Source organism: Macrobrachium rosenbergii, chromosome 3 (assembly GCF_040412425.1).
Source record: "Macrobrachium rosenbergii isolate ZJJX-2024 chromosome 3, ASM4041242v1, whole genome shotgun sequence".
Taxonomy (NCBI): Eukaryota; Metazoa; Arthropoda; class Malacostraca; order Decapoda; family Palaemonidae; genus Macrobrachium; species Macrobrachium rosenbergii.
Genome location: NC_089743.1, coordinates 64,127,520 through 64,141,474, shown reverse-complemented (window position 1 = coordinate 64,141,474; position 13,955 = coordinate 64,127,520). Strand labels below are relative to the sequence as shown.

General features: G+C 36.6%; 1 protein-coding gene across 2 annotated transcripts in view; it reads right to left on the bottom strand.

The window, feature by feature from the left end:
* LOC136856622 (uronyl 2-sulfotransferase-like) overlaps positions 1-7,196 on the bottom strand; it is a 33,119-nt gene extending 25,923 nt beyond the window's left edge. For both annotated transcript variants that reach the window (XM_067134567.1, XM_067134574.1), the window contains exon 1: positions 6,890-7,196. The gene's annotated coding sequence lies outside the window, so the exon portion shown is untranslated. The remainder of the gene's footprint in view (positions 1-6,889) is intronic.
* Positions 7,197-13,955: the final 6,759 nt, after the last annotated feature.

The window sequence follows — 13,955 nt, the reverse complement described above, 5'->3', positions numbered from 1 at the left end:
CAGCGCTTGGTCTTTTGCCTAAATTTTATATTCCACTCCATTCCATAACCTTATATCTGGTTGTTTTAAGTGCAATTAACATTGAACTGGTAAAAGATAGAAACTGGTCCTGTGCATTTTTACAATTCACAAAAAATGCTTGTCATCATATGCTTATCAGAAGACAACCTGAATTTGCTTTACTTCGAACTGTGCCTGTACCAGTTCTCGCGAAGATGTTCACCTGCATTTTTTAAAAGACGCAAACTCATCTAATAGGATCGATGAACCTAAAACACCACTATAATAACATCGCGTGTACCATTGTCGATTACTTCTTACCACATAATAGCATACAGCCAACAAGTCAGTGGAACTTGCATTACTCCCTTAACTAAAGGGCGTCAACATCAGTAGCCCAGCTACGAAAGCAATTTCACAAAACATGAAAGCTGTCATGCGAATTCCTGAGGCACAGGAATTATAAAAAAAAAAAATGTTGAAGATAAAAAGGTGGAAATGTCACACTGAAGTTCATGTTCTGAAACACAATTAGAAAATTAGAGACCACCACTTGAAGTGATTTTGTCAAAGAGATTAAGATATTATCATTATTATTCAGAACATGAACCTGTTCATATGAAACAAGCTCACAGGGGCCATTGACTTGAAATTCAAGCTTCCAACGAATATGGTGTTCGTTTGAAAGAAGTAACAGGAGGTAATAGGAAATACAGAAAGAAGATATCGGCTATTAGAGACCAAAAAATAAATTACCATTAATCTAAACAGATAGAAATGTAAGTTAATTATCAAAATACAAGGAGAATTGTTTTGGGGTAGTAATGCGCTGCATCTGCGCTTGGATCTTGGAAGTTCCAATTGCACAACAGTCATGTTCCACAGTCCAACGGTGTAAGGAATAAAGGACCCTCTAGAACTGAGAAATTCGACAGAGAGGCAAATTTACTGCATACAGATGCTACTGTTCAGTACATCTGGTTGCTCTCGGCATTTAAAGGGGATCAGGGATCAATTGTGAATGTTAAAGATCTCTGTTAAAATACAACTTCCGAAAAACTGACAAACAAGACACCATCTATGGATGGTCCAAGTCATAACTACCAATGCTAGGAAGCAGAAACCTACCATCACGAACCACTCTATCTAAAAGAGATCAATCTTTGGAAGAAGCGGTCATCCACACCGGAGAAAAGTATTCTATTACAGGAAGGGCAAATGGTCCAAAAACAGGTTGCATTGATTCTAACACTATTATAAATCTATGAGGCCTTACGTACAATACCTAACTTCCGTGCGGCATTTGCCGACACTTTCATCATATGTTTCTCAAAAGATGTGCGTCAAAACTTACATCAGGTATACTTAAAGCTACACACTCATTCAGCAGTCCCATCCACCTGAAAGGGAGGATGAGGTGGAAAATCTAAGAACAATATTTGGTTAAACAATACTCTAATAAAAGCAAGAAAAAAAAACTGAAGCCACTAACATTAATAATGCAATTTCTATAGATATATGAAGCTTTACATTACCTTTGATCAGCTACCGGCTGTTTGGGTAATTAAGCAATTCATTATTTCCGGAGCCAATAATTGAAGTTCCAATTGCATCTAGCATAGACTAAACACAAAACAAGTCCAAAAAGGCATTTATGCGCAACACCAGATATGATACAACTAGGTTCCTTTAAACCCACCGTGGCAGGGTAGACCAGTGCCGTCAGTGGACAGGGTGTTTGCAGCGTCACTTCGGCCCCTAGCTGCACCAACTATTTAGGCTTTTACTTTACCTCCATTCCCTCTTCCTTCCTTCACCCTTACTGTCCAATCTCTCTCATTATAACTGCTCAGTCAACTGTGGGTTTTCTCTCAGTTCCAGTTCCACCTTTAGATCCTTGTACTTCATCTTCTTTATTTTCTGGATCTCTTTATATTGTTGCCTTCCAGTCCTTTTCACTGTTTTAACCCCTGTATGGCCAAAATTGCCATACATCCAAAATTGCCACGTAATTTAGGCTGTTAAGCCTAAACTACACAAATCAAAACTAATCTCTTAAATCAAAATCAACTTCTTAAAAACCATCATTAATATTAGCTCTCATGTTTCAGTGAAAGAATTATTAAGTCCTCCAGGTATGCCAGTAGTCCACATCAGGCCTCTTCAACCTGTAAACAATTTAATGATACATACACACATACGCACAGGCATGTATTCATGTACGTACGTATATAAGCTACGTATTTAAAATGAACATGTATAAGCTCATACATACATGTATATGAACACACGGCTACAGATAATGATGCATACATACGTCCTATAAACAAACACTCGCACGTTATGCATTTGTGTAGGCGTTTGTACTTAAACGTACATGTGCATAATATGTACATAAACCACATACATGTGTGCAAATGCTCAAACACGAGGCTATGCAAACATATATAACACATAGCCTACTATTATCATCGCTGCCTCCAGCGCCGTATGACTGAAATTCAACCACTCACGTTATTCCTGTGCTATATATAGAGAGAGAGAGAGAGAGAGAGAGAGAGAGAGAGAGAGAGAGAGAGAGAGAGAGAGACGTACAAACAAGCATGACTCAACCGCTAACCAGACTTCTAGACTAAACTCGCCTTCCTTGAATGAAGTCCATTGTAATTCCACAACGGACTCTGCTATTAAAGTTATTTTTTTTTTAGATCAGTGTAAGCGCTATAATCATTCTGAATTTGTATGTACCAAAATTATCGTTACGTTGTCTTGAATTCTTCAAGTACCTAAATTATCTAGTGTAAGTCTGTTTGTTGTCACGAGGCAATTACTGTTCGTATACAAGGATATTCACTGTATATTTTGCGTTTACAATACTAGAAATTTGGTAACCTTTAGCGAGCTCTGATAAGATGCAGAATAGTCATTTAATGCCGCATCCGCATTCGCAGGGAACTGTCATAGTACTACAACAACTAACACTCAAATGGATTAAAAGAATCCAAATAAACGATGTAATATACCGAAATTAAGAAAAAATGTCACAGAAATGTGCTTGAGAAGCAATTCGAAAAATCGATCCGCGAAGATCTCAAGGATTAATTGTGGTCCTTATAGCGTTACGGAAAATTTTTGGGATATAACCCAGAAACAATCTTATATCCGCAAGACGCTGCTTACCACAGACAAGCCGTAATCTCAAGGCCGAAAAAATAGTTTATTTCTAATAATGTTTGCGCCAGGAACCTGACTCAGAAAATACTATGGAAGTCTAAACAGAATAAAAAACAAAACTTCTCTTACCCTTGATACGATATGGGGCAACCTGTTTCATTGTAAACGTATTCTACTGTTCTAGTAGATTTCCTGTTCCTGTTTTAATTCCATATTGTTTCTAGAACTTTCATCCATCCCTACAGTATTCAGACCGTATGGCAAATGTAAAGTAGACAGCCGCACGAAGATATCGTTGATTAATATAATTTGTCGACCACGTAATATAGAAATGGGTGTATATAATATTTGATCCTCGAGGGGCTAGTACTAAACACGGCGTCCCAAAGTTTCCGTCATGTTTATTACTAGCACCTCGGAGTAGGTGACGCGTGCATAACAAGCCAAAGTAGCACCAAAATTATAAAGGAGAAAATTCTAGCGCATTCCTGGGAAGGAAGCTGGATAATCGCATCTTAATGAACGTAACGCTGTCATTACTTCATACAAATGATAAAATACACAAGAAAATAAAAATGATACAATACAGTCTAAGACTGCGACACAAGACAGCCGAAAGCAAAGTGATATCACGTGATTAGAAGAAACTGATACAAATGACATTCCTGTTTTTCTTTGAAAAAGATTAGGCCTTAAAATATATTAGGTGTACCCAAGACTTGTCTTGAGGCGCGTATTTTTGGAGACAGCGCTTTTTTACAATATAAAACAAATCACAAGCTTCACAAAAAAAAGTCTTTCATTGGGGTTCGATCTAACTGAAGCATTGCATGACCAGCTGGTATACAAAGGATCTATAAATGGAGACTAAGCGACTCGGGATATTTACTGTCCATTCTTTATGTTTTAGTTTATATTTATGTCTTTCGTTTATGTTTACGATATTTACTCTTTTTTATATTTTTACACTCATCACCAAGGAGCTGGTACTAAACACGGCGCCCATATTGCATATAAAGTGATGGTTACCAAACCAGAGGGGCGCGGTAGTAGTTTTCAGTTTTAACTAAAGCTTCAATAATTCACTTCATTTTAGGGGTAAGGCGTCAACTTTCTAGGTCATTTGTGGTGAATGAAATGTCGTGGAACTTGTATGTTAAGAATTCAAGAAAGCTAAATATACTTTTCAGAAAACGTTAAATTGAATCTAACATTCACGATCTCAGACTAAAACATCTTGAAGGTATTGCTTTCAACAGACGATGTTTTTATTATTTTTTAATTATTTTTGCAACGCCTTTTAAATAACGGCCCTTGAGCGATATTATATATATATATATATATATATATATATATATATATATATATATATATATATATATATATATATATATATATATACACACACACACACACACACACACACATATATATATATATATATATATATATATATATATATATATATATATATATATATATATATATATATATATATATATTACTAACAGGACCTCATTTAAACTGATGGTATATTTATTCAAGAAAAGTTACAAGCTTGTTACTCTATGTTCTAATTCTTTCCTTTTCGTTATGTCCTGGGTTTTTATCAAAGCTTCCCTTACTTTTTCTTTTATTAAAATTGCACCGTAACCCCCTTATGTCCGGCTTTTTACTGCAAGCCTCGTGTGTGTTTTCATCAATTAACAACTGTTCAAACTCGTTTTCGTAATCTATGGCATCCATCATTACTAACCCAACGCCCCAACCCCCTTGTCTGCCTTGCAAATAAATGTCCTTGTATTTGCCTAGTCTATAAAGCACATTTCAATCCAGTTTAAATGAGGTCCTGTTAGTAATTTTCTTACTGGGCAGAACAAGTGTGTAAGATATATATATATATATATATATATATATATATATATATATATATATATATATATATATATAACATATATATATAATATATATAAGGGGTGTAACACGAGTTTATGCAAATATTTTTGGAAATGAAAGAAAAAGTCAATCTGAGCAGAAAATGTTCTATAAACGTATACATTCCAATGCTTCGTTTGTCGGTGAGGTGATTTTTTAAAATAACCGTTATAATTAACCGGCAAGTAAGATGGCACATATGGGTTGTCGGAGTTAGTAGCCAGGGATATTAGGGGAAGGGTTGATGAAGCGCATTACGCAACTGGATTGCTATCCTTTTAATTATGATTTTTCTCTTCCGGGTTATTGAAAAATGTATCATTACAGTCCCTTCAACTAGTAAATCACCTGTGAACAGACTTCATGTAATTAATTTTAACGACTAGCTTTATGTATCAAGAAAGTAGTGCAAATGTTGCCAAACATTTATTTGTGATCGGTGAATTCTGGCGCACTCTGTCCTGCCGCCTCGGGCGGAATTGTTGAATCAGGAATCACGACTAGGCCTAAGCCTGTGCTGGATGAGTGATAGTGACAGTAATCATGATGACAAGGGAAGGCAGGTAGGGAGGATACTGCACTTTGAACAATGTCAACTTTTTTTACCTCTTTCGATTACATTATAAATTGGCTACCCTTGACAGGAAAGAATGAAGAAAGTGAATTTTCCATAATGTTTCCATTATTTTTCATCTGACAGAGATGAAAGCGTTTTCATAGGTACGATTTTGTCCTTTGACTGGTGTATGATGAATACTTTTGATGGAGGAGAGATTTTTGATAATACGTTTTAAATCTTTGATCGGTGTGTAATGAACAGGCCTATCTTTGATGGAGGGGAGATTCCATTAGGCTTGCTTTTCTTTTCTTTATCGGAGCCCAGTAAATACCATTGACAGAGAGGGAGGTTTGAATGATGCATGCATTTTATCCCCTTTGTTCAGTATCTAAAGAATACATTTGATTTGGAGGTATTTTTTTTCACATCGGCCCAATCACCGATTTCCTTTTTTTTTTTTATAACAACGGAGTTCACAACCGTGTAATCTAAAAATGGAACTGTTGCAAAACCCATAAATAAACTTTATATCTGCATATTCCAAATTACTGGATCGGTAAGGCAGTGTCTCCAGTTTCTTACTCTCAAAATTAATCAGGAATTTGACACTTGTAACTTGGACACGCTCTCTTATCTTGGCGGAAAAGTGAGACGTTTAGAGTAAAAAGTGAACTAATAAGATCCGTCCTCCTCCCCATATCCGTGACTACTCTGACATCCCTTTTACGCGCCATCTTACTTGTTCGTTTAATGATAACAGTTATTTTAAAAATTAACCTCGCTGACAAACGAAGCCTTAAAATGCATATGTTCATAGAACATTTTCTGCTCAGAATTACTTATTTCATTTTCCAAAATATATGCATGAACTAGTGTTACCTATATACATACATACATTATATATATATATATATATATATATATATATATATATATATATATATATATATATATATATATATATAAAATATACAATTACCTCGTTTACTTCTCGTATTACAACTCGTGCAGACAAAAATTCCAGATTGATCGGTGTAATGTCCGTTTTCTGTTGCGCGCCCTAATTCTTAGCTTTGGTCAGCTTTCCTGATTATTTTACTCCGGTTGAGCAAAATCTGTTTGAAAACTCTCGGTTAAAAGAAAAAAATATTCATACAGAAAAAAAGTGTTCAAAACATAAATTTTCTATAAAACTAAGAAAGAAATCGATTTGAATCTTACCAGTCTGATGCAGTCACTCGAAGTATCATGAAAAAATTCCGTTTCGTCCACTTGAGAACTTTTTCTAAAATTGGCAAACAAAAGTATACCAGGATATCAACATGTCAATCCTATTTTCCTCCAAAACGTAATCAGTATTACCAAACAATCATTTCGCATAAGCAAGTAGAATCGAACCAAATTTAAATAATGCTGGCGAACACACCCAGCTTAACAAATAACAGTACACTAAAATTTGTTACGTCAGGTTCGCTCTGGACGGCCTGAGCGTGTAACAACCTTTACCGTCGGAGCCACGCGTGCCACTAATGTCCGTCCGTCCGAGCGAGGGAACTGAGGCAAGCAAAACACGTCCGAGAGGGACTATGGTTATGGTACGTCCAAGGTTGATATGCATGGACATTGGGTGCGTCCACGGCACTGCCCAAGAACGTAACGATCTCGATACATTATTATAACTCTTACAATGAACGTGAAGGTAATAAAACTTGATTTCATTTGAGATTTATTTTAGGTAAAACTGAATGTACTACCGACCCCCCTCTGCTCCTGTAACTTTCAGTTTATCTGCAAAATGGGCGCTGTGTTTAGTACCAGCCCATTGGGGATGAACGTAAAAACACAAACAAAAGACGGAAAATATCATAAACACAAACAAAAGCATAAACACAGACAAAAACATAAGCAAAAGACGGTAAATATTACGGGCCGACTGGCGGGAACCTGGCTATCGTAGTAGTGTTCAATTTTATCTTGTTTTAGCTCAAGTATTCTGCTGAAAATTAAGAAAAAATAAGAAGCAATCCAGGGCAAATTCCTATATGGGACTAGGGAAAGCTACGTATAAATATTACGAAAAAACGCATATGAAGCAACACACACGAAATTTCTTACCTCTCTCCAGTGTTCAAGTCATAATTGTTCATGATTAGCGCGACAGCAATTAAGGAGGAATTTATACGATGTGAGAAAGCGTGACAAAAGAACGTTAACGAATGGAGAGCCTTACTCCAGCCGGAATTAGAAACCCAGATGTCATTAACTTAAAAAGACGGAAAAGATAAAGAGAAAGGATGGAATGTGTGATTAATGGTGACCGTTCAGTTGGTAGTGATGTTTCGATTGATAGTGACACTTGCTGTTTCGAATGCTTGTGATAGTCTCTGTCAATTAAGAGCTCCACCGTGATGGTTACGTATTTGATAGGTAGTCACATTCTTTAATGACAGTTGCATGATTGATACTGATGTTCTCTTCGTTCCATATTGATGGTGATGTGGTTGATTAACAATGTGATATTGTCTACTGAGAGCAGTGATGCTTGATTTAAAACAACGTTCATCAAAGTTATTATAGAGGTGCGCTTGAATAATAGCAATTTTCTCCTTTAATAATGATACGTTTCATTAATAGAGCAGTTCCCTATGTGGTTCTCTAGTCATAGCTTTGAGATAAACTGATTGTAACATTTTTTTTTTTTTGTACGATAGCGCGGCGTCTGAACTAAAATAAGTGTCTCTCAAATTAGTGGAGTGATTGATTGATAATGTGGTCGTGTATCGATAGTAGTCTGCTTGATGGATTGTAAAGTGAATGTTGTGCTTGAGTGGTTTAACATTCTCCGTTGCTTATGGTATCCTAGACTAAAAGTGACATTCTTTATTGACTCTGTTGGCTTTTAGTCAAGTAGTAAGTTTTTCGTTGATAATGTTTTTTTATTGATAGTGGAGATAGTGATGGCTTTCTTAACTGATAGTGGCCTTTTCACTTGATAATGACTTCAAATGTAAACTGCCCTTTCAGTTGAAAAGTAACTTTTTTTCCTTAAGGCTCAAATTCCATTGAAAGGAAAAGTAAAATCATATTCAGTCGAGAGGTAAACTACTCTAACACTAGATTCACAAAATTGCATCATTGTGCATTTAATAATTGATGTGTTTTCGCTGTTACGTCAATCAATAGAGCTTTGTTGCAGTACATGCAACGGAACATACTAGCTTTGTCTTACTTTTGACTAGTGATTCCATTTTCTTGAAGGTTACTAACCGGTTTTGTTCAGTGACAACAATAACAATAGTTGCAACTGTGATAGCTGGAGTTCTGATAATCATTATAATTCTGAGTAGCGATAATGATAAGCATCATTATGGCCATTGTAATAGTGATAATAATACTAATAAGGACATTGTTATAATTCAACACAGACATAAGAATAACCATGATTTAAAACAGCTTTTATTATGATGTTCTCATTCAGTAAGAAAAAAATGAAAGCCATAGTGCTGCCTCTTACCGTTCCACTTTAGCTAACGAAATGCAGTCAGTTTTCACGCAAACCCTACATTCTGTGAACACGAAATACATTGTTAGTTCAGGGAAATCATTTATCCAAATATCATGCTAAAATTATTATCGTCATTTATATATACTTAGAATATCTGTTACATTGGTGCTTATCCAAACGGTGAACTTAAGCAACGCTTTGTTCGGTCATCACGTGGACGGTGATCGTCTAGGAATGCCAGGCGTTTGTAGTCTTCAAAAGTATACCTTAGTTTAACCAGACCACTGAGCTGATTAACAGCTCTCCTAGGGCTGGCCCGAAGGATTAGATTTATTTTACTTGGCTAAGAACCAGTTGGTTACCTAGCAACGGGACCTGCAGCTTATTGTGGAATGCGAACCACATTGTAACAGGGAATGAATTTCTATCACCAGAAATAAATTCTTCTAATTCTTCATTGGCCAGTTGGAGAATCGAACGCGGGCCCAGCAGAGTGCTACCGAGAACGATACCAACCCGCCCAATGAGGAACTGAAGAGTTTGACATACCCACATATATTGATGTCTTTGCGTTAAAAGTTGCATATATGGGACAAAGAGAACATGGGAAGACAACAGAAGAAAATAACTGGGAAGCATTCAAAATGGAGACTAAAATCAGTGAGCAGAATACTTACGAGCCATTTCATGTCCAGAGGCACTATAATGCAAGTGACAGCACGATTTAAGAATCAATATCCCTACATATCTGGATTGCAATCTTTCTCATTAGGATTTGAAGTTCGTGACGATTCTTTCAATGCACTTGCAGCAGCGTTAGTCTTCATTACGTAATGTGAGTCAGTGCAGGTATTGCAACGTAAGAGGAAATGTTTGCATTCTCCTTTAGCAGCGGTGGCGTAACCCTAGAAATCAATATGCCTCTGGACAAAGCAATGACAATTCTTTCCACGAAATCATGAGGTTCTTAGGTTTTTAAGTTGTTATTTTAAAATAAAAATGGATACGTGGAACCTGCTTCTAATAACGTGAGTGATCCTGACGATGATAAGGCTTCCTGCGCAACTGAAATCCCAATGCACATCAAATCTCATCCAATAGGCCTATGACTAGCCTATCGTTATGACTGTTGCAATGTGGCCTGTCAGATTATGTCCACTACAAAATGTAATATCGTTCTTGAAAGAATTGTTTGTAGACCCAAATCTGGCTTAATTGTTATGGTTATTTTCGGGGAACTAGCTGGAAAATGCACTCCATTAATTATACCTATCTTGCATGGTAACTGTAATTTGAATGTGTAAATATTATATTTCAAAGACAATTCATACAGCTGCAATTTCCTAATACGTATATGTATATATATATATATATATATATATATATATATTATGTATATATGTGTGTGTGTATGTGTGGGTGTGCTGATGAACCCTATTCATATGGAACAATCCTACCACAGGGCCATTGACTTGAAATTCAAGCTTCTAAAGAATAAGGTGTTCATCAGAAAGAAGTAACTGAAGGTAATGGGAATACAGAAAGAAGAGATCACTTATTAAAAAAGGAAAAATAAATTAACACACGTTAACCAATCATACTCTTTTAATTTCTGTTGGCATTCACTAAAAACTAATTAGAATAGCAACACTGTGGTAACTCTAGGTTATTAACCTCTGCGTGACACGTAGCCCTTCTGTTTTCATAATCGGCAGTGCGCTTATATGAAACAATTAGGTAACTGTAATGCCCTTGAGACAGAAGTAGATACATCACCATAACAATGGGATTACGAGGCCAGACTTGTTCAAATCCTTGCGACTCACAATACACACACACACATACATATATATATATATATATATATATATATATATATATATATATATATATATATATATATATATATGTGTGTGTGTGTGTGTGTGTGTGTGTGTTAACTTCATCACATACACATTTGTTCTTTGCATTAGTAGGAATTACTAACAGGACCTCATTCAAACTGGATGGTATCTAATGGAGTATTTCTTCAGAAAAAGTTACAAGCTTTCTTGGACAAACAGTCCTCATTATCAAGTATCCGTACAATGACCAGACGCTTGTTGTTGTTGTTGTTTCAGATTTAGCTGGCCTTGTGCCAGCACGGGCTCTTGCTCCTAGAGCAGCCCGTAACTCTATGTTGATGAGTCTGTGAGGTGGGTAGGTTAGATGAAAACTTTATTATGATGCATGAAAGTGATTTTGGTGGGGGTGATTTGGAAGTGAAAAGATTTAACAGGCAAGGTTGCAACCTCTTTGAACCCTAAGGTACCCATCAGATGAGGACAAAAGTATGTTAGCAGTGAGTGTTGGTTAGTGGGAGAGGCCAACAAACGGGGAAAAAGTAGAATTTGAATAGTAGGCATAGGTAGCTAGTATGCTAGCTCATGATGATCTAAAGCCATATTCCTTTGTGTAAGGGGGGCCATGTGGGCGAGGGTTAGGTTGAACAGATTCGTGTTTCCGGAGAGGTTACGTAAGGCCCTTTATAGATTAGGAAAATACAAGGACATAAAGATTTTTAAGGCAGACAAAGGGGAGGGGGGGGCGGTAGTAGTAATGGATGCCATAGACTACGAGAACAAGTTAGAACAATTGCTAAACGGTGAAAACACATACGGGGCTTTCAACAAAAAAAAAGAAAACAAACATTAGGGGGTTACAATGTAATTTTAACAAAAAAGTAAGGGAAGCGTTGACAAAAATCTACGACAAAACTAAGAAAAATGAATTAGAACATAGAGTAAAATCAGTGGAAAGTCCAGAGATCCCACATATTTATGGTAGTCCTAAGATCCACAAGGAAGGGTGCCCGCTAAGACCGATCGAGGCATCGACGAGATCACCGCAGAGGAGGCTGGAGAAATTTCTTTCCAACATAATGGGAAAATGAGTGGGCTTAGTATCTGAAGGGCATTTAAAACATAACATGAACCTTATAGATGATTTATCTAAAATTAACGTAAAAGATTGTAAATTCGCAAGTTTGGATGTAACTTCCCTGTTCACCAACGTATCAGTCAAGACGACGATGGAAGTAATAAAAAAGAATATGGAGGAAGGGGTTTATACATGCGACCTAGATCATGACGTTTTAATAAATCTGTTACCAGGTGCCCTCAGCGTTAATGAGTTCAAGTGGGGCGAAAACCATTATATACAAAAAAATGGCGTGGCCATGGGTTCGAGTCTTTCACCAATCCTAGCTAATATCTTTATGGAATGGTTTGAAACGGAAGAGGTTGGCAAAGTAAATAAAGGGAACTTAAATATCGTAAATGGGTAAGATACGTGGATGACATCTTGATTATTTATAAGGGAGAAAGGGAAGATCCACACAAGATCCTAGAAAACATAAATAAACTAAGTGAACACATCAAGTTCACAATGGAAGAAGAGAGGGAGAAATTCCTTTCTTGGATGTCCTGGTAAAGAGGGAAGGGGAAAATTTAAAATTCAAGGTATACTTATAGGAAGAAGACACACACCATTTCATACATACATATGTTCTCCAGTCATGGGAGAGAAATAAAAACAGGAGTAATGACAGAGTTGGCCATTAGGGCTTATAGGATTTGCAGTCCCGAATTCTTAGCTGAAGAGCTGGAATACCTGATGGAGAGTTTTAGGAGATTAGGATACCCTAAGTGTTAGTGGGAGTGGGCACACATCAAGGCAAGAAAAAACCATTTTGGGGAGAGGGAAAGGCTAGGAAAGAACATTTGGTAGGGAAGAAAATAATTACAGTCCCAGACAACAACTCTATTATACCCATCAACAGGAAGCTAGATAATTTCAAATTGATGGGCAGCTACAAAAACACCATTAGGAATAAAATAGTTAGAAACAAAAAGTCAGTAGAGGGGGGAGAGAGATATGGCAGCGTGTCTAGACTGTGAAGGTGGGTACTATGGCGAAACTGGCAAATCCTGTAAAGGGCGAAGCAAACAACACATACAGAACATAAGGCATTATAACCAGACGTCGGCAGTTGCCAAATACTGTTGGGAAAATGACCATAAAATAGACTGGAAAATATGAATTTTCTGTACAGGAGCAACAACAAAACGGCCAGACTGGTTGTAGAGAACGCCTTCATAACATGCGCTAACAACATAATGGCAGGGAACACCGGAAACGGCCTTGAAGACAGCATATCAAGAAAAATCGTACACTCCAAGTAGCAAGGAAACAAAGGAAAAATGCAAGGGGACGCACGGGAAACGAACACCTGGATGAAGATGCGGGCAGAGAAAGGCCAAGGTCACGAGTGGGGGGTCACACAGGAGGAGGAAGGCTATTATAGGATTAAAGTACCCAGCACACAGATACTCGTATAAATACAGCTGGACTACGCGTCTGGTCATTGTACGGATACTTGATAATGAGGACTATTTGTCCAAGAAAGCTTGTAACTTTTTCTGAACAAATACTCCATTAGATACCATCCAGTTTGAATGAGGTCCTGTTAGTAATATATATATATATATATATATATATATATATATATATATATATATATATATATATATATATATATATATATATAAATATAACTAATCTTCTGATATATATATATATATAACTAATCTAATCCATGAGTTTCTGTGCAATAAAAGCACTACTCTGACGTATTGGATATTCAAGGTTAACTGAGATTAACTTTTAATCCAAGTTTATTATCTGTAGAGTTCTAAAAACCGTTTAGTCTAGTACTTTTAGGAAGGCATGCATTGTTTGTGA